This window comes from Carcharhinus amblyrhynchos, chromosome 26, assembly GCF_965287045.1.
Source record: "Carcharhinus amblyrhynchos chromosome 26, sCarAmb.v2.hapA, whole genome shotgun sequence".
Taxonomy (NCBI): domain Eukaryota; kingdom Metazoa; phylum Chordata; class Chondrichthyes; order Carcharhiniformes; family Carcharhinidae; genus Carcharhinus; species Carcharhinus amblyrhynchos.
Window position 1 is genome coordinate 12,095,958 of NC_137349.1, and position 27,810 is coordinate 12,123,767.

At 45.1% G+C, this 27,810-nt stretch overlaps 1 protein-coding gene and 1 long non-coding RNA gene across 2 annotated transcripts in view; one reads left to right on the top strand and one right to left on the bottom strand.

The window, feature by feature from the left end:
* Positions 1-27,810, bottom strand: part of LOC145358806 (3',5'-cyclic-AMP phosphodiesterase 4C-like) — a 307,845-nt gene that overhangs the window by 101,792 nt on the left and 178,243 nt on the right. The window lies entirely within an intron of this gene.
* LOC145358811 (uncharacterized) overlaps positions 3,538-27,810 on the top strand; it is a 54,375-nt gene continuing 30,102 nt past the window's right edge. The window contains exon 1 of the long non-coding RNA XR_013889510.1: positions 3,538-3,609. This is a non-coding gene — a long non-coding RNA (uncharacterized LOC145358811). The remainder of the gene's footprint in view (positions 3,610-27,810) is intronic.

Here is a 27,810-nt window from a genome sequence, read left to right on the forward strand (position 1 = left end):
ATATTTATCCCTCCGCCATCAGCACCAAGAATGGATGATAGAATCCCTGCTGTGCATAAGAGACCATTCAGCCCATTGAATCAACACCGAGTCTCTGACAGAGTATCTTACCCAGGTCCTTTCCCTGCCCTATCCCCATAACCCCACACATTTACCAAGGCCAATCCCCTCAGCCTATACATCTTGGGACACTAAGGGTCAATTTGGCATGGCCAATCAACCTAACCCACACACCTTTGGATTGTGGGAGGAAACCGGGGCACCCGGAAGAAACCCACGCAAACACGGGGAGAATGTGCAAACTCCACACACAGACACTGGAATTGAGCTGGATCCCTGGTGCTGTGAGGCAGCAGTGCTAACCTCTGTGCCACCTTGCCACTCTGATCTTCTAACCATTATCACATGGCTTTTGTGAGATCTTGCTGTGCACAGATTTCCTAACAGACAACAGTGACTACACTTTAGGAAAATACTTCATTGGCTGTAAAGTGCTTCAGGGTGCTGGAGGCCGTGACTGGTGCCATAGAAATGTAACTTGTTTTGTTTTTGAAAGGTTAATCAGCAAAGGTCACCCCCTGCTCAGTGCAGCCATGTAAAACCAGCTGGGATATTTGAGCTGCGTGGTTATCCGGCCCGGGGTTGCGGGGGCGGTGTGATTGACATCCCGATCATACCTGTTGACAGTGACTGACTAGATTCACGCATCATGAAAGGACTCTTAGGTGAGATTCTGAGGAACTATCTTCACTGAAGCTGTAATATCTTCACACCAAAACTCCAAGATTACATAATGTTTATTTATTAGCGTCACAAGTAAGCTTACCTTAACACTGCAATGAAGTTACTGTGAAAACACCTACCTCGCCACACTCAGGCGCCTGTTCGGGTACACTGAGGGAGAATTTTGAATGACCAGTGCACCTAACCAGCACGTCTTTTGGACTGTGGGAGGAAACCAGAGAACCTGGAGGAAACCCATGCAGACATGGGGAGAATGTGCAGACTCAAAACAGGCAGTCACCCAAGCCAGGAATCGAACCCAGGTCCCTGGTGCTGTGAAGCAGCAGTGCTAATCACTGCGCCACTGCGTCATCCATGATAGAGATGAAAGAAACCAGGCTTGTAGTCTTTGGAAAATAAAAGATTACATAATGGTTTAAACTGAGGATTGTTGACAGGAGTGATAGAAACATTCTCCATTGGAGGGAGGGGCTAGCAGTAGGTGACAAACTTTAACATTAAAGACAGTCTATTTCAGAGAGGGGTTTCACACATAAGGGTGATAGAATTATAAGGTTTATTTATTAATGTCACAAGTAGGCTTACATTAACACTGCAACGAAAACCCCTAGTCGCCACACTCCGGCGCCTATCCGGGTACACTGAGGGAGAATTTAGCATGAGCAGTGCACCTAACTGTCTTTCGAACTGTAATACAGGAGTTGGGATGTCTTTTAAAATTGTACAAGACATTGGTAAGGCCACCCTTGGAATATTGTGTGTAATTCTGGTCACCCTATTATAGAAAGGATATTATTAAACCAGAAAGAGTGCAGAAAAGATTTACTAGGATGCTACTGGGACTTGATGGATTGAGTTATAAGAAGAGGCTGGATAGACTTGGACTTTTTTCTCTGGGGCATAAGAGGCTGACGGGTGACTTTATCGAGATCTATAAAATAATGAGGGGCATAGACACGGTAGATAGTCAATATCTTTTCCCAAAGGCAGGGGAATCTAAAACTAGACGGCATAGGTTTAAGGTGAGAGGGGAGAGATACAAAAGTGTCCAGAGGGGCAATTTTTTCACTGAGAGGGTGGTGAGTGTCTGGAACAAGCTGACAGAGGTTGTTCTAGAGGCAGGTACAATTTTATCTCTTAAAAAGCATTTAGATAGTTACATGGATAAGATGGGTATAAAGGGATATGGGCCAAATGCGGGCAATTGGGATTAGCTTAGGCATTTAAAAAAAAAGGGTGGCATGGACAAGTTGGGCCGAAGGGCCTGTTTCCATGCTGTAAACCTCTATGGCTCTATAACACTGCAATGAAGTTACTGTGAAAATCCCTTAGTCGCCACACTCTGGCGCCTGTTCAGGTCAACTCACCTAACCTGCATGTCTTTTGGACTGTGGGAGGAAACTAGAACATCCGGAGGAAATCCATTTAGACACAGGAAGGACGTGCGGATTCCACACTGACAGTGACCCAAGCCAGGGACTGAATCTGGATCCCTGGCACTGTGAGGCAACAGTGCTAACCACTGTGCCATCAATTATAGAACTCTCTCCCACCAGAAGCAATGAATGCTCACACGATTAATCATTTAAAATCTGAGACTGACAGATTTTGTTTGATGTGGGTGTAAAAAGCCTGTGGAGCCAAGGTCGGGGCATGGAAGCAGATACACACTAACTGAGCAGTCAAGCAGGCTTTCGAGGCTAAATGACCTCTTCCTATTCCAATGTTCTTATTTGATTATTACTGAAAAGTGAAAGATAAGTTTCCAAAGCTTTTCATCTTGCACTCATCAGGACAAATACAAGAATACTAAATTTCAAACAACCATAACAATTCACAGGATTCTGATTGAACAAAGAACAAAGAAAATTACTGGCCCTTCAGCCCTCCAAGCACACACCAACTATGCTGCCTGACTGAACTAAAGCTCCCTATCCTTGGATGGCAAGTTGACTCTGAGTGGCAAGAGGGTGCAATGAAGAAAGCAACAGGGAATTAAAGTCTTCCCAAGCTCCCGGGTAATTCAAAAAAGGCGCAAGACTTGGACATATTCCTTTTGTTTGCAGGGTATGGATATCTCATAGACAGTGACCCATTCTCTGCAAATGAAAGCAGTTTGTTGAAGTGTTATGATTCATGAACATTGATACCTCAGTCACTGCCGATATGGTAAACAGTGTGTTTCCATCGTGGAGAGTGTTAGTGAATGCAGCCAGCACTTGTGCACTCAAGTTCTCACATTCCAACATCTGCAATGCTGCATCCTCCATGTTTGGGGTGAGTAACGAGCCTGGCCCATTCTTCATTGGCCAAGAAGATCAAAAGCAGACATTAGGGCCCCTCAATTATATCGGTCGTAGGGTGGACGGTTGGTGAAGTTGTGATGGGGGGGGGTTGCACAATTCATATTCTAGTCAGCTGCCAGAGGCACTGATGAAATGAGTGAGGTAGAGAGTGAGAGAAGTTCAGGAAGGAAATTCCAGAGATTAAGACCCAGACAGTTGAAGGCAGGGTTGCCAATGGCAGAACGATTAAAATCATGAATGTGCAAAGGGGGACAGATTTGGAGGAGGAAAGAGATCTGGGAGGGTTGAGGGTTGGAGGAGATTACAGAGACTGGAGCAGTCAAAAGTCCTTCCCTCACTGCATCAAAACAAATGATCAGAAACAGAAAACAAAGGCACGTAGGAACATTCAATACAGACAGCATTGATGTCAATGGTGTTAGCGCCAGCATCACAGTAACGTCACATAGCTCATAACCACATACCATGAGCTTCTGCACCTGGCAAATCAAAGTGCAGGAGAAGTGACACAACTTGTAGGGAAGGGAGTGCCCAGACTCAAACAAGGAATACAGGATTGGTGAGTAACCCGAGAACTGGAGAAATGTAACTCATCTCTGAAATAGTCAGCAATGTTTAATTTCTGTAAATAAGGGGCGTGTGCTTTATCTGCAAGTTGCCTTTTGTCCTCTTTCCTACAGAAAACAACTCAAACTAGTTCATATAAACTAGAACTAAGGAAGCTGACTGTAATATCAGTATTGGATGATTGAAAACAATAATTATATGGGCTTTAAAAATTAAATGGTACTTTTACCCAACATTACTTTCTTTGAATTCTCTTCCCCACCCCCATAATTCTTCAGCCATACTCCCTTAGTTAATAATGACACGTTGCCTCAGTTAATCCTCCTCAAGTATTTATCCAATTCCCTTTTAAAGTTTATATTGAATTTATCTAATCCTGTCCTGTACTTGTCCTGACAGTGTTTGATGGGGACAGTGTAGAGGGAGCTTTACTTTGTATCTAACCCCGTGCTGTTCCTGTCCTGGGAGTGTTTGATGGAAACATTGTACAGGGAGCTTTACTCTGTATCTAACCACGTGCTGTACCTGTCCTGATGGTGTTTGATGGGACAGTGTAGAGGGAGCTTTACTCTGTATCTAACCCTGTGCTGTTCCTGTTCTGGGAGTGTTTGCTGGAGACATTTTAGAAGGAACTTTACTCTGTATCTAACCCCATGCTGTTCCTGTCCTGACAGTGTTTGATGGGGACAGTGTAGAGGGAGCTTTACTCTGTATCTAACCCTGTGCTGTACCTGTCCTGACAGTGTTTGATGGGGACAGTGTAGAGGGAGCTTTACTCTGTATCTAACCCTGTGCTGTACCTGTCCTGATAGTGTTTGATGGGGACATTGTAGAGGGAGTTTTACTTTGTATCTAACCCCATGCTGTTCCTGTCCTGACAGTGTTTGATGGGGACATTGTAGAGGGAGCTTTACTCTGTATCTAACCCCGTTCTGTGCTTGTCCTGGGAGTGTTTGATGGGGACAGTGTAGAGGGAGCTTTACTCTGTATCTAACCCTGTGCTGTACCTGTCCTGACAGTGTTTGATGGGATAGTGTCGATGGACTTTACTCTGTATCTAACCCCGTTCTGTGCCTACTTCTGCCCTGATGAATTCCCAAGTTGCTGGTCCACAGTTTGAGAACAGGAAGGGGAATAACAATGGTGCAACAGGTGGTGAAAGTATGGATGCTGCTGGAAGCAACAGTTGCTGGTGTTGGCTTCTAAGGGAATGGTGCTTAGTGTAAAATAACGCAAAGCCGAAAGTCAACACCCATTCATCGGTTCCTCAATTCTCTCTCATTTATCGATTAATCACCGACTGTTCACAGGTTGCTGAGTGGCAACAATCAACACAGATAAGGAAATGTGAGTAACCAACACCGGCAGGTTTAGTCAAATCAGCTCCCCGATAACAATAACTGCTCAAGTTTCAGACGGTTTAGTTCCACTCTTTAAAAGCCGCACTAATGTTAATCTGTGTTCTTACAGTTCATTTAATCGCTTTAGGGCGAGATTTTTGATTGTACATCCTCGATCAAGACGAAATACAACACAGTCACACTCCCGTGATTGTGATGCAGGAAACTTGGCAGGCGGTATACACAGCAAGATCCCACAAATGATCAGATAATCTGCTTATGTGATTTTGGTTAAGGAATAACCATTTCAGAACTGTGTGTGTGTGATCAGTTGTTCGATGGTTAGGGTGTGATGCACAATGATGCTAATGGGGCAACCTCAATCTCTGAACCACCTGCCATAGCTTGTATCTCCATGCTTTGCTACATGTTTGTGGGATGACGCTCCTCAAACTTTGTATAACCAATTATCCCTCTTTAATGGTGGGAAATGACCATAAGATATAGGAGCAGAGTTAGGCCATTCGGCCCATTGAGTTTGCTCCACCATTCAATCATGGCTGATAAGTTTCTCAACCCTATTCTCCCGTCCTTTCCCCATAACCTTTGATCCCCTTACCAATCAAGAGCCTATCTATCTCTGTCTGAAATACACTCAATGACCCAGCCTCCACAGCCTTCTGTGGCAATGAATTCCATAGATACACCACTCTCTAGCTGAAGAAATTCCTGGTTCTAAAGTGTCGTTCCTTTACTCTGAGGCTGTGCCCCTCAGATCCCACTCTCTCCAACTAATGGAAACATCTTCCCCATGTCCACTCTACCCAAACCTTTCAGTATTCTGTAAGTTTCAATGAGATCCCTCCTCACCCTTCTAAACTCCATCAAGTACAGACCCAGATGCTCCTCTAACATCAAGCTTTTCATTCCAGGAATCATTCTCGTGAACTTCTCTGGACCCTCTCCAAGGCCAGCACATCCTTCCTTAGATACTGGGCCCAAAACTGCTCACAATATTCCAATCATGGCCTGACCAGAGCCTTATAAAGTCTCAGCAGTACATCCCTGCGTGTGTATCCTAGTCCTCTCAAAATGAATGCTCACATTGCATTTGCCTTCCCAACTGCCAACTCAATCTGTACGTTAACCTTAATCGAATCCTGAACTAGAACTCCTAAGTTCCTTTGCGCTTCAGGTTTCTGAATTATCTCCCCATTTAGAAAATAGTTTATGCCCCTATTCTTCCTACCAAAATGCTTAACCTCGCACATTGTATTCTATCTGCCACTTCTTTGTCCACTCCTCTAATCTGTCTCGAATCAATACAACCCCTCAAACTGACAGACTCCAAGAAGGCATATGGCGTGCTCGCCTTCATCGGCCGGGGCATTGAGTTTAAAAATTGGCAACTCATGTTGCAGCTTTATAGAACTTTGGTCAGGCTGCACTTAGAGTATAATGTTCAATTCTGGTTGCCACACTACCAGAAGGATGTGGAGGCTTTGGAGAAGGTACAGAAAAGATTTACCAGGATATTGACTGGTATGGAGGGCATTAGAAGTTGGAGAAACTTGGTTTGTTCTCACTGGAACAATGGAGGCTGAGGGGCGACCTGATAGATGTCTACAAGCTTATGAGGGGCATGGACAGAATGGATAGTCAAAAGCTTTTACGCAGGGTGGAAGAGTCAATTAGGAGGGGGCATAGGCTTACGGTGCGAAAGGCAAGGTTTAAAGGAGATGTACGAGGCAAGTTTTTTTACACAGAAGATGGTGGGTGCCTGGAGCTCACCGCTGGCAGGGGTAGTGGAAGCAGATACAATACAATGATGACCTTTAAGGGTGGTCTTGACAAATACATGAATAGGATGGGAACAGAGGGTCCCTGGAAGGGTAGAATGTTTTAGTTAAGTTGGGCAGCATGGTTGGTATAGGCTTGGAGGGCCAAAAGGCCTGCTCCTCTACTGTAATTTTCTTTGTTCTTTGTTCTATCCAAATCCTTCTGCATCCTCCCCACCTTCTCAGTTCCTCCATCTATCTTTGCGTCATCTGCAAACTTAGCCACATTGCCCTCAGTTCCTTCATCTAGATTCTTAATGTATAAAGTGAAAAGTTGTGGTTCCAACACTGACCCTTGCGGAGCTCCACTAGTCACTCGCTGCCATCCTGAAAAGGACCCCTTTATCCCCACTCTCTGCCTTCTGCCAGTCAGCCAATCTTCCATCCATGCTAGAACCTTGCCTCTAACACCATGGGCTCTTACTCAGCAGCCTCCTGTATGACACCTTGTCAAAGGCCTTCTGGAAATCCAAGTAGATAACATCCACTGGCTCTCCTTCATCTAATCAGCTCGTTATATGGTCTATGGACCTTTGTGCACTGTAACTAATCCCTTTACCACTATTCTTAATAAGTGCCCATGGACAGCACTGATGTGCTGTCCATGGACTGGGGTGGGCACAGTAAGAAGTCTCACAACACCAGGTTAAAGTCCAACAGGTTTATCTGGTAGCATGAGCTTTCAGAGTGCTGCTCCTTCATCACCTGAAGAAGGAGCAACACTCTGAAAGCTTGTGCTATCAAACAAACCTGTTGGACTTTAACTTGGTGTTGTGAGACTTCTTAATGACAGCACATACGCAAGTGTCCAAAAGAAAAATCTGAAGGTGTCATGGGTCAGTAAGTAACCTCCTCAGCTCAGAGACAAAAGATTATGGGTTCAAGCTCCCAGAACAACATGAGTACAATATCCAGGCTGACATTCCCAGTATAATGCTGTGGGAGAGAGACCCCCCGACTACTGGAGTTGCCAACTTTCTGTTGAGAGTTTACAGCAAGATTAGGTTCATTGGCCATGCTTAAATTGCCCCTTGGTGTCCTGAGATGTGTAGGTTAGAGGGATTAGTGGGTAAAATATGTAGGGATATGGGTGTAGGGCCTGGGTGGGATTGTGGTCGGTGCAGATTCGATGGGCCGAATGGCCTCTCTCTGTACTGCAGGGTTTCTACGATTCTTTTTAAGATCCTTTCTTCTTTGTCAGGTGGATGTGAAAGGTCCCATGGAACAATTACAAGAACAATGAGCGACAGGCATGTTGGCACTGTTGCCGCACAATGCCAGGGACCCGGGTTTGATTCCCAGCTTGGGTCACTGTCTCTGCAGAGCTTGCACTTTCTCCCCATGTCCACAGCTGAAGGTGCAGTCCCGGAAGGTGTAGTGATAGATGCTGTGTAAGTGGCAGAGATCTTAGAGCGTTACATGGCTGGAGGGAGAGGTAAGGTAATGGTGTGATTGAGCATAAAGATGAGAGTTTTAAAATGAATTAAAACCATTACTGCTAGGGTCATGGCAATCTATATGTCACAAGGTAAGAACATAATTATATAGCAACTAAAAGAAGATATTCACCACTTTGAGTCAGTTCTTCAGCTCAAACAAATTGTGGTCAATCATGATTGGGTCCGTTCTTGAATAATTAATGATTGATCACAATGGTTAGTCAACATTCTGATAGCTTTTTTGCAACCTCAGGATGTCCCAAAGCAGTTTACGACTGTTACAATGGCCACGGGAGATCGGCAATAGACTTTCTCGTGGCTCTCGTAGAATACAAGCTCCCTGATTAGGCAAGTGGAGGCTCGTACAATAGGAAAAAAGCAGCAGGGTGTTTGGCTAAGGTGCAAATGAGATCAAGCCTTGGAGGAGGAGCTATGCCTACTCCAATCAGCTTGGATTATGTCGATCAAGCTCAAGACAGAAGGTGAGATCCCTGTCTTTTCACACAGCAAACTCCTGCAGACAGCAATACAATAATGACTGGAAGGTCTAATACAGATGGGAAATGTACAGTAAATGGCAGAGCCCTTAAGAATATTGATAGGCAGAGGGATCTGTGTGTACAGGTACGCAGGTCACTGAAAGTGGAATGCAGGTGGAGAAGGTAGTCAAGAAGGCATATGGCATGCTTGCCTTCATCGGCCAGGGCATTGAGTTTAAAAATTGGCAAGTCATGTTGCAGCTTTAGAGAACCTTAGTTAGGCCGCACTTGGAATATAGTGTTCAATTCTGGTTGCCACACTATCAGAAGGATATAGAGGCTTTGGAGAGGGTACAGAAAAGATTTAGCAGTATGTTACCTGGTATGGCGGGCAGTAGCTATGAGGAGAGATTGGAGAAACTCACTTTGTTCTCAGTGGAACGACGGAGGTTGAGGGATGACCTGATAGAAGTCTACAAGATTGTGAAGGGCACGGACTGAAGCTTTTTCTCAGGGTAGAAGAGTCAATTACTAGACGGCAAAGGCTTAAGGTGCAAGAGGCAAGGTTTAAAGGAGATGTACAAGGCAAGTTGTTTACACAGAGGGTGGTGGGTGCCTGGAACTCACAGCCGGAGGAGGTAATGGAAGCAGATATGATAGTGACTTTTAAGGGGCATCTCGACAAATATATGAATAGGATGGGAATAGATGGATATGGTCCCCGGAAAGGTAGGAGGTTTTAGTTCAGTCGGACAGCATGGTCGGTGCAGGCTTGGAGGGCCGAAGGGCCTGTTCCTGTGCTGTAATTTTCTTTGTTCTATATTGTAATTGGTTTCAGAAATGTTGGTTCCGTGCAGGACACTGAGGACAAAGACACATGAAATAATGCCCAATCGAGAGAATAGATACAGATGTGGTTTGCCATCTCAACCAAGAGATGGTACTTCTGACAGTGCAGCGTTCCCTCAGTGCTGCTTTGGGAATGTCAGCCTAGAATACGTACTAAAGCTGGAACCCACAATCCAGCGATGAAGAACAAAGTGGTCCACCCACTGAGTCACAACTGATAGACGTTATCATGAGACCGGGTGAAGATTCTCTTTCAGTGTGTGCCGGGTCAATCAGAAACAATAGCAACGGAACCCAGTGTTCGCAAACTCAGAACAACCCCAGAGCTTCAGTGTGGGAGAATGGGGGGAGCGGAAACTCACTAAAGAGGCTTCAGAATGTCATTTAACACACATTTTGTAAGTAATTGGAATGCATCAGCAAGAGTTAATTGGAAACACATGTTATAAATAACAGGAGCTGCGGAGGCAGCCAGCTCACTTCCTTATTTAGTCCGGCATCTCCGAAGGATGGAGCGAAGCCAAGCATTCCAGCTGAAATCATGGAACTGGCATTGGCTTCAAAGGCTCCCGGAAAACCCGGAATTTTATATCGAATTAACATCAGGTTGGCATGCTAACTGCATATCGGAACGTGACTGGTACATGGAAAAATTAATGTACCAGAAGTATGTGATGGTCAGCATTATCTACCAGCCTGTATGATAAGAGATTCACAAACAGTGAAATCAGAGGATAATGTGTTCTGATGATCTACCTGTCTGAATAATTACTGACTACTGTAACTGCTTATTACAGAGCCCCAAGACATCAGGAATACTGCACAGTGAATTGGTTCCTGCTCTACCTATACCCTGCCAACTCCAACCTGCACAAATTCATTTTCGTCTGCAGAATTGATTATATGTTCATTTGGAGAGCTTGTAATGAATTTGATAATGTCAGGTAATTAATGCCAGCACTAATCACTGACAGAGCAGCTACTGCTCTGGTTAGAGAGTAAAACTCACTGACCCCTTTAAACACTCCCAGGACAGACACAGCACGGGGTTAGATACAGAGTAAAGCTCCCTTTACACTGTCCCCATCAAACACTGATGTAGAGATGCCGGCGTTGGACTGGGGTAAACACAGTAAGAAGTCTCACAACACCAGGTTCGAGTCCAACCAGTTTATTCAATAGTAATCCCACAAGTTTTCGGAAAAGGTGTCCCTTCGTCAGGTGTGTGAACCTTCCACACACCTGACGAAGGGACACCGTTTCTGAAAGCTTGTGGGTTTACTATCAAATAAACTGGTTGGACTTGAACCTGGTGTTGTGAGACTTCTCACTGTGTTTTCCCATCAAACACTCCCAGGACAGCTACAGCACAGGGTTAGATACAGAGTAAAGCTCCCTCTACACTGTCCCCATCAAACACTCCCAGATGTTGAATATCATTGGCAACTAAATGAAAGTGACAGTGGAAAGATTAAAACAATCAAATGACTTCAGAGGCAATTGAATGATGCCATTGTGAGATATGGGTTGGCACTGCTCTGGAGTAATGGATGTATCATCACTAAACGTCCTGTGAGTTTGCAGTGTGGAGAGACAGATATCCCGTCACCGGGAGGGAATATAGAAATGATTCTTAAATTGAGTGGTGCTGAACCAACTCCATAGTCTGGTCAGCCCATCCCCTCCACTCCCAGGACTGTGTCCATGGATGTCATTGTGAAATAATGAAAGCAAGAAGCATGGTGGTTGTTGGGGGATGTGAGAGCGTGGGCAGGGGTGGGGGGTGGTGGATGGTGCGGTGGGTGTAGAGTGACTTTCAATCACTTGCATTGATGTAGCACCGTTAAAGTAGTGAACCATCCCAAGGCTCTTCAATGGAGCCATTAGCAAAGACAGTGTATCGACGGATAAAGATACAGGTTTTAAATACATTGTAAAAGGTGGAGAGGTATAAAGAGGGGGATTTTCAGAGCTTTGGCCCCCAGCAGCTGATTGCACTGTCACCAATGGTGGAAGGATGGAAATGAAAAAATGGAAATATACAGAAAAAGTATTTGTACAGCTGTTCAGGGCAAGGAACTGACATGAAAGCTAAAAGGGGAGAAATTAATTCTGGAGGCGATGCGCTTGGACAGAGCTAAATGATGGGATTAAGTGAGCAACCTGAAAGGGCAAATGGAAGAACTACTCAGAAACCAAAATATAAATGAAAACTACCCGTGTGTCTCACAGTGAAGACAGAGACAGGCAGAGAGAGACAGGCAGACAGACAGACAGAGACACGGAAAGGGAGACAGGGAGAGAGTGAGACAGAGACAGAGAGATAGAAACAGATAGAGACAGAGAGAGATAGAGAGAGACAGAGGCAAAGACAGGGAGAGACAGAGATAGATACAGACAGAGAGAGAGATAGAGAGAAAGACAGAGAGAGACGGATGGAGAGAGAGAGAGAGAGCTTGCATTTGAACATTGACTCTCACAAACACTGGACCATCCCAAAGCACTGTACAGCCAATATCATCCCCATTATTCAAGAATGGACCCAATCATGATTGACTACAATTTGTTTGAGTCGAAGAACTGACTCAAGGTGATGAATATCTTCTTTTAGTTGCTATATAATTATGTTCTTACCTTGTGACATATAGATTGCCATGACCCTAGCAGTAATGGTTTTAATTCATTTTAAAATTCTCATCTTTACGCTCAATCACACCATTACCTTACCTCTCCCTCCAGCCATGTAACGCTCTAAGATCTCTGCCACTTACACAGCATCTATCACTACACCTTCCGGGGCTGTACCTTCAGCTGTTAAACTCTGGACACTACGTTCTGTAATTCCCTCTCAAAGCCTCACTGTGCCTATAAAATGCTCCTTAAAATCTGCCTTTTTGACCTTTGGTCACCTGTCCTAATATCTCCTGTGGTGCGGCACCTTGGATGGTTTCCTGTGACCAAGGTGGTATTTATCTTTTTATGAGATATGGGTGTCATTGGCAAGGCCAGCATTTGTTCTTGGACTGAGTGTCTCACTCAGCCATTTCAGAGGGTAGTTAAGAGTCAACCACATTACTATGAGTCTGGAGTTACATATAGGCCAGACTAGATAAGGATGGCAATGTTATTCCCATGTATCTGCTGCCCTTGTCCTTCTAGATGGAAGTGGTCGTGGGTTTGGAAGGTGCTGTCTAAGGATCCTTGATGAATTGCTGCAGTGCATCTCATAGATAGTACACACTGCTGCTACTGAGCGTCAGTGGAGGAGGGAATGGATGATTGTGGATGTGGTGCCAATCAAGTGGGCTGCTTTGACCTGGATGGTGTCAGGCTTCTTGAGTATGGTCAGAGCTGCACCCATCCAGGTAAGAGGGGAGTATTCCATCACGCTGCTGACTTGTGCCTTGTAGATGGTAGATAGGCTTTGGGCAGTCAGAAGGTGAGTTACTCGCCTAGCCTCTGACCTGCTCTTGTAGCCACTGTGTTTATGTTGGGAGTCCAATTGCTGCGACCAACCGAGAGGTTGAGTCAGGAAAGGAACCAGTTCTTCCCTCCTCACCAGGGACTATAAACATGAGGAATTTCATCTGGGGACCAGTCATAACAAATGCAAGTGTCCCTCAGGGACACTACTACATACTTTGATTTGATTTGATTTGATTTATCGTTGTCACATGTATTAATATACAGTGAAAAGTATCGTTGCTTGTGCGCTATACAGACAAAGCATACCGATCATTGAGGAGAAAAAGAGAGTGCAGAATGTAGTGTTACAGTCATAGCTAGGGTGTAGGGAAAGATCAACTTAATGCAAGGTAAGTCCATTCAAAAGTCTGACAGCAGCAGGCCAGAAGAAGTTGTTCTTGAGTCAGTTGGTATGTGACCTTAGACTTTTGTAACTTTTCCCTGATAGAAGAAGGTGGAAGAGAGAATATCCAGTGTGTGTGGGATCCTTAGTTATGCTGGTTGCTTTGCCGAGGCAGCAAGAAGTGTAGACAGAATCAAGGTATGGGAAGCTGGTTTGTGTGATGGATTGGGCTACATTCACAACCTTTTGTAGTTTCTTGTGGTCTTGGGCAGAGCAGGAGCCATACTAAGCTGTGATACAACCAGAAAGAATGCTTTCTTTTTCAAACTAATGTCTCTAGCGTTTTTTTAAAATCGGATACAGGGAGTGGTCTTAGGGAGGCTTAGTTTTTTTTCACTTTTAAAAGTTACTCACCTCAGACCTCATTGTTCCTTGGGAGCACATCAGAGAGGGAGAGACTGGTGAGAGGAGAGCTTGTGAGTAAATTACTGTGTTTCTTTTTTAAACTAACGTCTCTAGCTTTTTTTTAAAATTTTAAACTGGATACAAGGAGTGGTCATAGGGAAGTAGTTTTTTTTTCCTCTGGACCACCATAAATTGGAAAGGTGAAGAAACCCAATACTCTACACAGGTAGAGTATCCCACCCTTCCCTCCTCCTGTAACCTAAAAAAGAGAGAGAGAGAGAGGGAGAAGGGCTCGGAGTGAGAGCAGGTAAGTTTGTTTTTGTTTTTGTGTGAGCTGTAAGGGCTTTGGCTCACAGGGCCAAAGCAAAAAGGGTGAAGCAAGGTAAGTTATAAGTTTTTATTACTTTTTTTTTCCTCTGGGTTTCTATAAAAGGGCAGGTATGAGTGTGAGGCCAGTATGTTGTTGCCGATGCAATATGTGGGAGGTCTTGGAGGCTCCTGGTCTCCCAGACATCCATACCTGTGCTTGGTGTGTGGAGCTGCAGACCCTACGGGACCTGGTAAAGGAACTGGAAATGCAGCTTGAGGACATCTGTCTCATTAGAGAGAATGAGGAGATAATTGATAGGAGCAACGGGAAGAAGGCACATGGGTAACTACTAGGAAGGGGAAACCTCAGGTGATGGAGAGCACGCCGGTGGATGTCCCCCTTCAAAATAAGTACCCCTGCCTGAGTACCGCTGGGGGGGACAGCTCATCTGGAGGAGGAAGCAGTGGCCAGCTCTCGGGAGCTGAGCCAGTACTTCAAAAAACTAAGAAAGAGAGCAGCAAGGCAGTACTAATAGGGGACTCCATGGTGAGGGGATCAGACAGGCGTTTTTGCGGACGCAGTTGGGAGTCGCGGGTGGTGGTTTGTTTCCCTGGAGCTGGGATCCGGGATGTCTCTGGACATGTCCCAGACATCCTGAAAGGGGAGGGTGAGGAACCGCAGGTTGTGATTCATATAGGTACTGCTGACTTTGGCAGGAAGAGAGAAGCAGTCATGAAAAGGGATTATAAGGAACTGGGTAGGCAGCTGAGAAAGAGGAATGCGAAGGTAGTAATCTCAAGATTTCAAAATTTCACCATCTGCCTTGATAGGAATCGAACTCAGGTCCCCAGAACATTACCCTGGGTTTCTGGATTACTAGTCCAGTGACAATACCACTATGCTACTGCCTCCCTCTTTCCCAACGGTCTAGACAGCATCTTCTTCCATGGAGAAGACAGATATAAAGTCTTCATTAAATAACTCAGTCATGCCCCGACTCCATGGCTGGAATTTTACCGGTTTGCCTGCCCCAATTCCGGGGATGGGTGAGGTTCGGAGAACATCATTCTCTGCTGGCCTCGGGCGGATTCTTAGGAAACTTAGGTGGACGTGCCTATAAAATTCCGCCCGATGTGTTAACGTCTTTTTGGTCTCTAATTAGCCCCACTCCTGGATCCCTTTGACTGAACCCTGTTTTTAAAGAGCTGTTGTAAGCCTCACTGACATGAATATTCATTGAGGGGGGTATCATGTGGTAGGGAGCTCAATTAGTGTGTTAAAACTTATGAAGACGTATTTAAGTGAGGTTCCCCACCCTTTCTGGGCATGGACTTTGTTGCATTGCCGATGAGGAGTGTGGAAAATCGGAAAACATGATCTTGTCGGCGAGAATCCTGTTTTCTGATTTTTGAGGGATTTTCCACCAGCACTGCTGTTCTCTCTGACAGAGAACACAGGCTGAAAATCATCCCAAAACTATTTCCTTCTGAGGTAAGAGGGTGGAGTTTCAGATTGGTGATCAGTGGTGGTCAGTCTTGGCTCGATTGGTCCCATGCTCACCTCTGACCTTCTTGAGACAGAAAGATCCTGCTCCCAGTGCAAAACCAGGGGTTTAACAATGCTTGTCTGAAGTGTCAAGGAGTGCTGCACTGTCGCAGAAATGTCTTTTGGATAAGACATGTCAGCCCTCTCAGATGGCTGCTGGATGATAAAGATCTCACATCTATACTCAGAGAAGATCAGTGGGGGGGTGTTCTCCCCAGTGTCTTGGCCAATATTTATCCTCAACTAACATTACTAAAGCAGATGATTTGGTCATTGTTAGATTGCTGTTTGTGGGATTTTTGATTTGATTTATTGTCACATGTATTAACATACAGTGAAAAGTATTGTTTCTTGCACGTTTACAAACCGTTCATAGAGAAGGAAACGAGCGAGTGCAGAATGTAGTGTTATAGTCATAGCTAGGGTGTAGAGAAAGATCAACTCAATGCATGGTAAGTCCATTCAAAAGTCTTGACTGCAGCAGGGAAGAAGCTGTTCTTGAATCGGTTGGTATGTAACCTCACACTTCTGTAACTTTTTCCCTGAAGGAGAAAGGTGGAAGAGAGAATGTCCAGAGTGTGTAGGGTCCTTAATTACACTGGCTGCTTTGCCGAGGCAGTGGGAAGAATCAATAGATGGAGGCTGGTTTGCGTGATAGGTTGGGCTACATTCATGAGGTTTTGTAGTTCCTTGAGCTCTTGGGCAGAGCAGGAGCCATACCAAGCTGTGATACAACCAGAAAGAATGCTTTCTATGGTGCATCTGAAAAAGTTGGTGAGTGTTGTAGCTGGCAAGCCAAATTTCCTTAGTCATCTGAGAAAGTAGAGATGTTGGTGGGCTTTCTTAACTATAGTATTGGCATGGGGGGACTAGGATGGGTTGTTGGTGATCTGGACACCTAAAAACCTGAAGCTCTCGACCCTTTCTATTTCGTCCCCATTGACGTAGACAGGGGCATGTTCTCCTTTACGCTTCCTGGAGCTTGCTGTGCACCAATTTACTGCCAAGTTCCAATATTACAACAAAAGCAGAAAATGCTGGAAAAGCTGACAGTGGTCAGACCTGCTGATCTTTTCCAGCATTTTCTGTTTTTGTTCCAAACTCCAGCATCCACAGTATTTTGCCTTCATCCAATATTTCAACAGTGAATTCATTTAAAAAGAACTTTCTGTAGTTGCAAAGTAATTTGAAAAATACTAATGTTTGGAAAGACTCAATGGAATTACAAACCTTTCCTTCTTTTGTGGCAACTGATTGGATAGACATTGTGGAGATTGGGAAATGGGGAAGTTTTTTTTAATTCATTCATGGGACATCGCTGGCTGGCCAGCATTTATTGCCCATCCCTAGCTGCCCTTGAGACGGTGGTGGTGAGCTGCCTTCTTGAACCGCTGCAGTCCATGTGCTGTGGGTTGACCCACAATGCTGTTAGGGAGGAATTCCAGGATTTTGACCCAGCGACAGTGAAGGAAAAGTGATATATTTCCAAGTTAGGATGGTGAGTAACTTGGACGGGAAGTTGCAGGGGGCAGTATCTGCTGCCCTTGTCAGAAATGTTCAACAGAGATGAATATAAGTACTATCTGGAGAGTGCAGCTTAGTCAAACTTCGTCAAGTAAGACTCACTGCTGCCAAAACTATGGGTGCATTCATGCAGAACTTTGCTTCCTGTATCTTAACAATTCCCACAGTGGTTAACACTGCTGCCTCACAGTGTCAGGGACCCAGGTTCAATTCCTGGCTTGGGTCACTGCCTGTGTGGAGTTTGCACATTCTCCCCGTGTCTGTGTGCGTTTCCTCCAGGATCTCCGGTTTCCTCCCACGTCTGACGAACCTGCCGGTTAGGTGCATTGGCCATGCTAAATTCTCCCTCAGCCTACCCAAACAGCTGCCAGAGTGTGGCGACGAGGAGATTTTCACAGTAACTTCACTGCAGTGTGATTGTAAGCCTACTATTGACACTAAACTTTCAAAAGCTTTAAAGTTTTTTGTGAAGGAAACTTTTTATTTTCTCTCTCAGCACTGTGCTCACTGACGCACATCCACTCCCAATCCGGAAACTGGAATTTAAAGTGCACATTTGCACGTTCAAATCACTCCTGCAATCTCCTCCTGCTCAACCAATCCTCAAAGCGGCTGGATTCCTTTCATTCCGACCTGCTGCAGAAAAGATGTTTTCATTTCTCCCACATTGACTGATCCTGCAGCCATTTCAGTTGACAGCAAGTTGTTGTTGCTTGGTCCAGGGAGGCCGCGGGTATAAACCGGCAAACACAAGCTCTCGGGACCCTGCGCTCATTAGTAGCCAGTCAGTAACTCAACAAGAAGCAGGTAACAGCTCGCAAAGCAACATCTCACCAATAGAACATCAGAAACCCACGGCTGTGGTGGGACAGAATCTTGACAATGCTCGGAATATTGAGAATCGAAGGTCATGAATGTTTGTGGTGGATGGATTGGTGTTTCACAATGGAAATAAGTAAGAAGAAAATTGTTTCATTGGAATTCTAGACAGTGGGAGTGAATAGGAAGGGAAATGTTGTATCCAATGGGGGTGAAGGGGGAAGGAGTGAGTGTCCAATGGAAAAGAATGGTGAGGGAAATGAGTCTATTGTACCTAAGCACTGTGCAAGAAATTGTGCAACTGATAATGTGACCAGAATTACTGATGAATTCCAGATTGAAAACTATTTGTGACAGGAAAAACCACAATAGTTTAGCAATACTGTGCCTATAGTTATCATATTGCTTCACACGGAGGTGTATGAATCTCACCAGTTTAATTCTGAAATATCAGATCTGGACAGAACATTGCCTGGATATGAAACATTCCATTTTACACTGAGCACGGAGACAGACACTCATGAGGATTCACGCAGCACCCACAACATCTCAGCAGCACTGACCACAGAAAAGTTACAGCAGAGAAGGAGACTATTCAGCCCGTCTTCTCTGTACCAACCCGAGGACACCCAGGTCCCCTTTCTAATCCCACCCTCTGGCACCCAGCCTATAGCCCTGTAGCTGACAGGTGCTGATCCAGGTACTGTTTAAAAGAGTTTAGGCTCTTTGCCTCCACCACCAACTGGGCAGCGAATTCCAGACACCTACTACCCTCTGGGTAATAAAGTTCTTCCTCACGTCCCCTCCGCACTGACTGCCACTTATTTTGAGTCTATGTCCCCGGTTCTAGAATTCTCCACCAAGGGAAACAATTTTATCCTGTCTGCTCGATCTCTAAGCATCCTTTCTGGTTGTATCAGAGCTTGGTATGGCTCCTGCTCTGCCCAACACTGCAAGGAACTACAAAAGGTCGTGAATGTAGCCCAATCTATCACGCAAACCAGCCTCCCATCCATTCACTCTGTCTATACTTGCACTGCCTCGGCAAAGCAGCCAGCATAATCAAGAGCCCCACGCACCCCGGAAATTCTCTCTTCCATGTTCTTCCGTTGGAAGAAAGATACAAAAGTCTGAGGTCACATACCAACCAACTCAAGAACAGCTTCTTCTCTGCTGCTGTCAAACTTTCAAATGGACCTACCTTGCATTAAGTTGATCTTTCTCTGCGCCCTAGCTATGGCTGTAACACTACATTCTGCACCCTCTCCTTTCCTTCTCTATGAACAGTACGCTTTGTCTGTATAGCGCGCAAGAAACAATACTTTTCACTGTACGTTAATACAATAATAAATCAAACCAAATCTTCATGTCATAATTTTGTGCACCTCAATCAAGTCACCCATCAGCGTTCTTTGTTCCAGGGAAAATAATCCCAACCTATCCAATCTCTCCTTGCAGCTACACTTTTCTAATCCTGGCATTTAAATCCAATTCCAGTCTCTGGGTTTGCAATTGAGGCAGAAGATCATCATTACCCTGAGGGCAATTGGGGTAATAGAAAAGACCCTGGCTTCCAGGAGAAGGCAAAACTGTAGAAGTCAATAAAAAGAGGAGAGAATAAAATTAAGGTTCCAGTCTGGGATCACAATAGACTGCACTTCAAAATGAATTCAGTGTTACACTCTGCTTCTGTTACGGGTTGCAAGTGATGAGGAATTGAGTTTTGGGAAAATGCTCGGCTGAACTCCAGTGCAGAGATCAATGCAGTTACTGCCAAAGGGCGTTAATGTGCCATGGTGAAGGAGGATGAACCTTCACCTCCTTTAGCATACAGGACTACAGACCAAGTGCTGGAAAATGGAATTTGAATAGATAGGTGCTTGATGGCCAGTGTGGACACGATGGGCTGAAGGGCCCATGAAGTATAATAAAACTGCAAAGGCTGAAGGCACAGCCACCAATGATGGAGCAAAGAAGGAGCACCTTTGATTCCCGACTCGGGTGTAGAGTTTGCACATTTTCCTTGTGTCAATGTGGGTTTCCTCCCACAGTCCAAAGTGCAGGTTAGGTTGATTGGCCATGGTAAAAAAATTGCCCCTTAGTGTCCTGACACAGACCTGTTCCTCATGTCCCCTCTGCACTGACTGCCACTTATTTTGAGTCTATGTCCTGAGATGCGTAGGTTAGAGGGATTAGTGGGTAAAAGATGTAGGGATATGGGGGTAGGGCCTGGATATGATTGTGTTCAGTGCAGACTCGATGGGCCGAAGGGCCTCTTTCTGCACTGTAGGGCCCTATGATTCAACTGAGACAAGGTTAGCACATTTTTGTTTATTCATTCATGGGCTGTGGGTGTCGATGGCTAGGCCAACATTTACTGCCCATCCTTAATTACCCTTGAGCATGTGCTTCTCAAGGGTGTAGGTACATCCACAGTGCTGTTAAGGATGGAGTTACAGGATTTTGACCCAGTAACAACGAAGGAACTATGATACAATCCCAAGTGACAATGGCGTGTGGTCTTAAGAGGAATGTTCAGGTGGTGTTTCCAGGCAAATAAACCTGTTGGACTTTAACCTGATGTTGTGAGACTATTTACTGTGATGGATCCCAGTCCATCACCAGCCATTCCATATCATGATTTCCAGATGTTGGCTGTCATGAGTTTCAAAGTTGCTGTCTGGGTTGCCTTGGTGAGTCCCTGCAGGGCATCTTGTAGATGGTACACGCGGCTGCCTCTGTGCGTTGGTGGTGGAAGGGGTGAATGTTTGTGGAACATGTAAATGGAATTGCTCAACTGACAATTTGGTCAAAAATGATCAGTGAATTCCAGGTAAATAACTATTTCCAACCAGCAAAACCACAATTCTGTAGCAATATTCTTCTTCAATTACCACATTGCTTCAACCGAGGGCTGAAATACCAAATCCAGATAGAATATCCTCACTCACTGGTCTGAGGGGTGGCTTGTGTTTTACACTGAGCGCAGAGGTAAATTCTCAAGAGGATTCGCTCAATGCACAAGAAGTTCTCAACAACACAGGCACCGCCGGACAGTAAATACCCCGCAGCAATATCTGGAGGAGAGCAGGAGACATCTCCTTGGTATCCTGCACCAACCTTACTCCCACCCAACCTTACACAATGGTGTTTTAATGTTTGAACAACGAGCACACTTCAAAATCAATTAATTGTCTGTAAACAGGTGTGGAAAATCCTGTTGTGTAAGTCACTGTAGAAATGTGAGCCTTTCTTTCTTTTTCTTTTCATTGATGGGCTTTGGGGGTGTAAATATTGGAGTTTGGGACCAAAAGAGAAAATGCTGGAAAATCTCAGCAGGTCTGGCAGCGTCTGTGAGGAGAAGAAAGAACTGACTTTGAGTCTAGATGACTCTTTGTCAAAGCTCAGATTGCAGGTGTGGGTTTTGTGACAATCTTACTTTGGCTCTCACTCCAGTAATGCTGAATAATTTCAAATTCTCGCCCAGATGTGCAAACGACTTGATCTTTCTCTCTCCTTCAATCTGTAATCTCCTCCAGCCCATCAACTCTGTAAGGTCTCTGGGCTTCTCCAATTCTCTCCATTCTCACACACTGCTTTTTCTTTGCCCCTCAGTATTGGCCGTGCCTTTAGCCATCTCAGCTTTACCACACTAAAGGCACAATATAAATTCATGTTACTGTATCAATATTGTGCTTGGCTTTGGGTGATGGATTCCGCACAGATATAATCAAGCTCTCCAGACCCTGTGCTCAATAACCATCACTCAGCAGCTCAACAAACAGTAGAGGACAACTCAAAACCACATCCTGCCCAATCGGACGTCACGAATCCTTGTCTGTTACTGGGTGAAGTCTGCACAATGATCAGAACTTTTAGAAGTAATGGGGTTGGTGTTTTTCCTAATCGAAGTGGGCAGGAAGGAATTTATTCCAACGCACATCTTTTCTAAAGTTTATTTATTAGTCACAAGTAAGGCTCACATTAACACCGCAATGAAGTTACTGTGAAATTTCCCTAGTTGCCACACTGTTTAGATCAATGTACCTAACCAACATGTCTTTTAGACTGTGGGAGGAAGCTGGAGCACCCGGAGGAAACCCATGCAGACACGAGGAGAATATGCAAACTCCACACAGACAGTGACCCCGACCGGGAATCAAACCCGGGTCCCCGGCGCTGCGAGGCAGCAGTGCTAACCACTGTGCTGCATCTACTCACTGGGAATCAATTGGAAGGGGGATGGATCGATTGGGACTGTGTCCAGTGGGAGTGGACAATGAAGGAAATGGGTCTGTTGAGATTGTACGTCGCAACTGAGACGAGGTTGGTACAGGTGCAAGAAATAGTGCAGCCGATAATTTAGCCAGCTGATAATGGTGAGCAGGAAACTGTCCATCCCTATGGGGAACATAACACATGCTTCCAGCCTTCTTTGTTTCATTGTACTATAGGTGCTATATCAATATAAGTTGTTGTTGTATCAATATTGTTCTTGACCCGGGGAGATTGACACATATCGACACAGATATAAACAGGCCCCCAAACTCACCGGCCATCAGTAGGCAGCACCATCTCATCACTGATTGTCATTGAGTGGCATTTGTTTTAATTATTCTTTCACAGGACATAGGCATCGCTGGCTGGCCAGAATTTATTGCCTATCCCTAGTTGCCTGAGGGCAGTTGAGAGCCAGACACATATGTTGTGGAGTCACACGTAGACCAGGCCAGTAAGGATGGCAGATTTCCTTCCCCAAAGGGACATTTGTGAACTAGGTGGGTTTTTCCAATAATCGACAATGGTTTCACGGTCATCAGTAGACTCTTAATTCCAGATATCCTTTATTGAATTCAAATTCCACCATCTGCCTTGGCAGGATTCGAATCCGGGTCCCCAGGTCATGAGTTTCTGCACTAGTAGTCTTGCAACAATACCACTAGGCCATTGGCTCTCCACAATGCTTAGACCTTTGAGACTCTACATTAGGGAATGGTGGATGGATTGGTGTTTGCTCATGGAAATGGGAAAGAAGGAACTCGCCTCATCATGAATATTAAACTAGAAACAGTGCAGAAAATATTTACTAGGATGCTACAGGACTTGCTGGTTTCAGTTACAAGGAGAGGCTGCATAGACTGGGACTTTTCTCCCTGGACCGTAGGAGGCTGAGGACTGACCTTATAGAGGACTATAAAATAAAGAGGAGCATAGATCAGCTAGATCTCTTGCTAAAGGTAAACTTGGCGGCATAGATTTAAGGTGAGAGGGGAGAGATACGGAAGGATCCAGAGGGGTTTTTCTTTCAGTCAGAGTGTCTGGAACGAGCTGCCAGAGGCAGTAATTGAGGCAGATACAATTTGTCTTTTAAAAAGCAATTAGACAACTACATGGGTAAATTGGGTATAGAGAGAAATGGGCCAAATGTGGGCAATTGGGACTAGCTTAGTGGTAAAAACTGGTCAGCATGGACAAGTTGGGCCGAAGGGCCTGCTTCCATGCTGTAAACCTCTATGACTCTTTGGCCGGAATTTTACCGGCACGCCTGTCCCGATTCCAGGGGTGGACAAGGCTCGGAGAATGGCATTCTCTGTCGGCCTCAGGTGGGATCGTATGAATCTCGTGTGGATGTGTCGATAGAATTCTGCCCTATGATTCTACACCGTGGCAGTGAGCTGGAAAGGGGAGTCTTTACTGGGATTATGACAGTGGGAATGAATGGGACAGGGTTTGGTCTTGTGTCCAATGGGAATAATTGGTGAGGGTACAGGTGGTAGACGTTGTGCAACTCATCATTTGGTCAGAATTGCTGGTGAATTCCAGATCAATAAATATTTGCACAAAGTTAAAGCACCATTGTTTAGCAATACTAGAACATAGAACAGTACAACACAGTACAGGCCCTTCAGCCCTCGATGTTGTGCTGAGTTATGTTCGAACCCAAGATCAAGCTATCCCACTTCAACAATTAGCAGGTAGCTTCACGCTGCACAGTTTAACACTGAAATTCCAGATCCAGATAGAACATCCTCACTCACTGCTCTGAGGGGTGGCTCATGTTTTGCACTGAGCACAGGGGCAGATTCTCAGGAGGATTCTCTGAGCATACGGGGTTCTCAGCAACACCAACACATCATTTCAATCCAGTTACAATCGATGTTTACAATGGTTTTTGTTTATTCATTCATGGGATGTGGGCATCGTTGGCTGGACCAGTATTTATTGCCCATCCCTGAGGGCATTTACGAGTCAACAACATTGCTCTCGATCTGGAGTCACGTGTAGGCTAGACCAGGTAAGGACAGTACAGTTCCCTCCCTGAGGACGGCACGGTGGCACAGTGGTTAGCACTGCTGCCTCACCGCACCGAGGACCCGGATTCAATTCGGGCTTTGGGTGACCCTGGCAACCCTGCGCTGTTTTCTGCTTCAGGTAATGATCTAATTCCCTGTGGAATGCCTCAGTTGAGTCCACTGTCCCTGCGCTCTGGGGCAGAACATTCCAGATCCTAACAACTCGCTGCTTCAATAACTTTTTCCTCTTGTCGCCATTGGTTCTGTTGTCAATAAGAGTCCTGTGATTTTTGGTGCTTTCACCCATGGGAACAGTTCCTCCCTGACTCTGTCCTGACCCCTCACAATCTTGAAGATCTTGATCAAATCTCTCAACTTTCTCCCCTCTCCTTCGATCCACGTAACTCCTTCCTGGAGCCACTCTCACAGATTCTTTCTGAGTCCTATTTTCGCATGCTTCTTAAATTGCATTGCAGTCAGCTGGACACAATACTCCAGTCACGATAGACCCATAAATGAGCCTAACAAAGGAAGTCAAGGATAGGATCAAATTCAAAGAGAAAGTCTACAATAATAAACAAAAGAGGGGGAAAAAAATGAGAGAAAACATGAGAGGGAAAGCTAGCTAAAAATACAAAAAAAATGACCAAAACCGGAATTCTCCTGCTGTTCCTGCCCCGCCCCCACTGCCATTGAGAATTGAGAATTTGAATCAAACAACCCCTACAGTGCAGAGAGAGGCCATTCGGCCCATCGGACCTGCAGTGACAGCAATCTCAACCAGGCCCTATCCCCTTAACCCCACCTATTTACCTTGCTCAATCTGCTCTGCCCAAGACCGCAAGGAACTACCAAAGTAATGAATGTAGCCCAATCCATCACGCAAACTAGCCTCCCATCCATTGACTCTGTCGACACTTCCCGCTGCCTCAGCAAAGCGGGCAACATAAATAAGGACCCCGGACATTGTCTCTTCCACCTTCTTCCTTCGGGAAAAAGATACAAAAGTCTAAAGTCACATACCAACCAACTCAAGAACAGCTTATTCCCTTTGTGCAAGAAACAATGCTTTTCACTGTATGTTAATACATGTGACAATAGTAAGTCAAATCAAAATCAAATCAAATCCTAGCTATGACTGTGACACTACATTCTGCACTCTCTCCCTTCCTTCTCTATGAATGGTATGCTTTGTCTGTATAGCACGCAAGAAACAATACTTTTCCCTGTATGGTAATGCATGTGACAATAATAAACCAAATCAGGTAAAACAAAAATGCTAATCCCTTGGCACTAAGGGGCAATTTAGCATGGCCAATCCACCTAACCCCCACATCTTTGGGGTGTGGGAGGAAACCGGAGCACCCGGAGGAAACCCACGCAGACACAGGGAGGATGTGAAATCTCCACACAGACAGTGACCCGAGGCTGGAATTGAACTCGAGCCCTTGGCACTGTGAGGCAGCAGTGCTACAAACAACATGGATAAGGGGGAACCTGTAGATGTGATGTACATGGGTTTTCAAAAGGCATTTGACAAGATGCAACACCAATGGATACAACACAAAGTAAGAGCTGATGGTGTCAGAGTAACACATTAGTATGGATAGAAGGTTGATGAGCAAACAGAAAGAAGAGTTAAGGGAAAACTGCGTCATTTTTGGGATGGCAAACTGTTACTAGCGGAGCGCCACAGGGATCAGTGCTGAAACCATAATTATTTACAATTTATATCAATGGGTTGGATGAAGGAACCAAATATCCACTTGCTAATGGCCCAAGGATAAGTACAAAAGTACATTGTGAGGAGGATGCAAGAGGATACAGATAGGTTAGGTCAGTGGGCAAAAGACTGGCAGTATAACATGTTAATTGTGAACTTGTCTACCTCAGCAGGAAGAATAACAAACAGTAAATGATCTAAATGGAGAGAGATTGCGGAACTCTGACATACAGAGGGATCTGGTGCAAGAATCACAAAAAGTTACACGCAGGTGCAGGAGCTGTTGAGAAAGGCAAATGGAATGTTAATGTTTCTAGCAAAGTGAGTCAAGTATCAAAATAGGGAAGTCTTGCTACAGCTGTACATGGCCTGAGTCAAGCTGCACCTGGAGTACGATGCACAATTTCATGGCCTGAGTCAAACTGCACCTGGAGTATGATGCACAATTTTGGTCTCCTTAGCTAAGAAGGAATATAATTAAGAATATAACAAAGAACAACCCAGCACGGGAAACAGGCCCTTCGGCCCAACGAGCCCGCGCCACCGCACCTTCCCACACCTACCCCGCTCTGTGTATAGGAATATAGGAATGGTTGAGGACTCTGGGTCTATACTTGTTGGAGTTTAGAAGGAAGAGGGGGGAATCTTTTTGAAACTTACAGGATACTGCGAGACCTGGATAGAGTGGACATGGAGAAGATGTTTCCATTAGTAGGAGAAACTAGAACCAGAGGGCACAACCTCGGGCTAAAGGGACGATCCTTCAAAACAGAGATGAGGAGGAATTTCTTCAGCCAGAGAATGGTGAAGCTGTGGAAGTCTTTGCCACAGAAGGCTGCGGAGGCCAGATCATTGAGTGTCTTTAAAATGGAGATAGATAGGTTCTTGATTGATAAGGGGGTCAGGGGTTATGGGGAAAAAGCAGGAGAACGGGGATGAGAAAAAACTCAGCCATGATTGAATGGCGGAGCAGACTCGATGGGCCGAGTGGCCTAATTCTGCTCTTATGTCTTATGGTTTTACAGTCGGAGCAGTTCAGGGAAAATCTACTCGACTGATTTCTGTGATGACGGGATTGTCTTACAAAGAAAGGTTGGGCAGACTGGACCGATATCCAGTGGAGTTTTGAAGAATCTTACTGAAACATCCCCTGAGGAGAGCTGTCAGGGCGGATGCTGAGAGGACATTTCCCCTTGAAGGGGCACCTGGAACGAGAGGACACGGTTTAGAAATTAAGGGTCTCCCAGTTAAGACGGAGATGAGGAAATTCTTTTCTCCTTAGTTAGTCTGTGGAATTCTCTTCCCCAGACAGCAGTGGAGGCTGAGGGTAACTGAATATATTTAAGGCTGAGTTAGAGAGATTCATGATTAGGGAGTCAAAGAGCAGAGAGGGTACTAGGAAAGTAGAATTGAGGCCACAGTCAGATCAACCGTGACCTTATTGAATGGTGGCATAGGTTTGAGGGGCTGAATGGCCTACTGCATCTCCTAATTCCCTTGTAGTTGTGCTATATGCCTCTTTTTATAAAACCCAGAACATATTTATGAATTCAGAACATAATGTCTGACTTTAGATGTGATTCCACAATTGGACAGCACTTACTAAGCAATGTCAAGTGTGCTGTTAATCAATTTAAGGCTATGATTCGGGCTCACAATGCTGCTCACTTACTCAGGCCAGAGCTACTCATATTCATATTCAGAAGCCTGTGCAGTGTAGGCAAGAAGAACATGTACAGATGCTGCCCTTTTTGAATTAAAAATATGGCGTTCAGCAGTCCCCTGATACATTTTCCATGCCAATGTCTTGTCATGACTTCA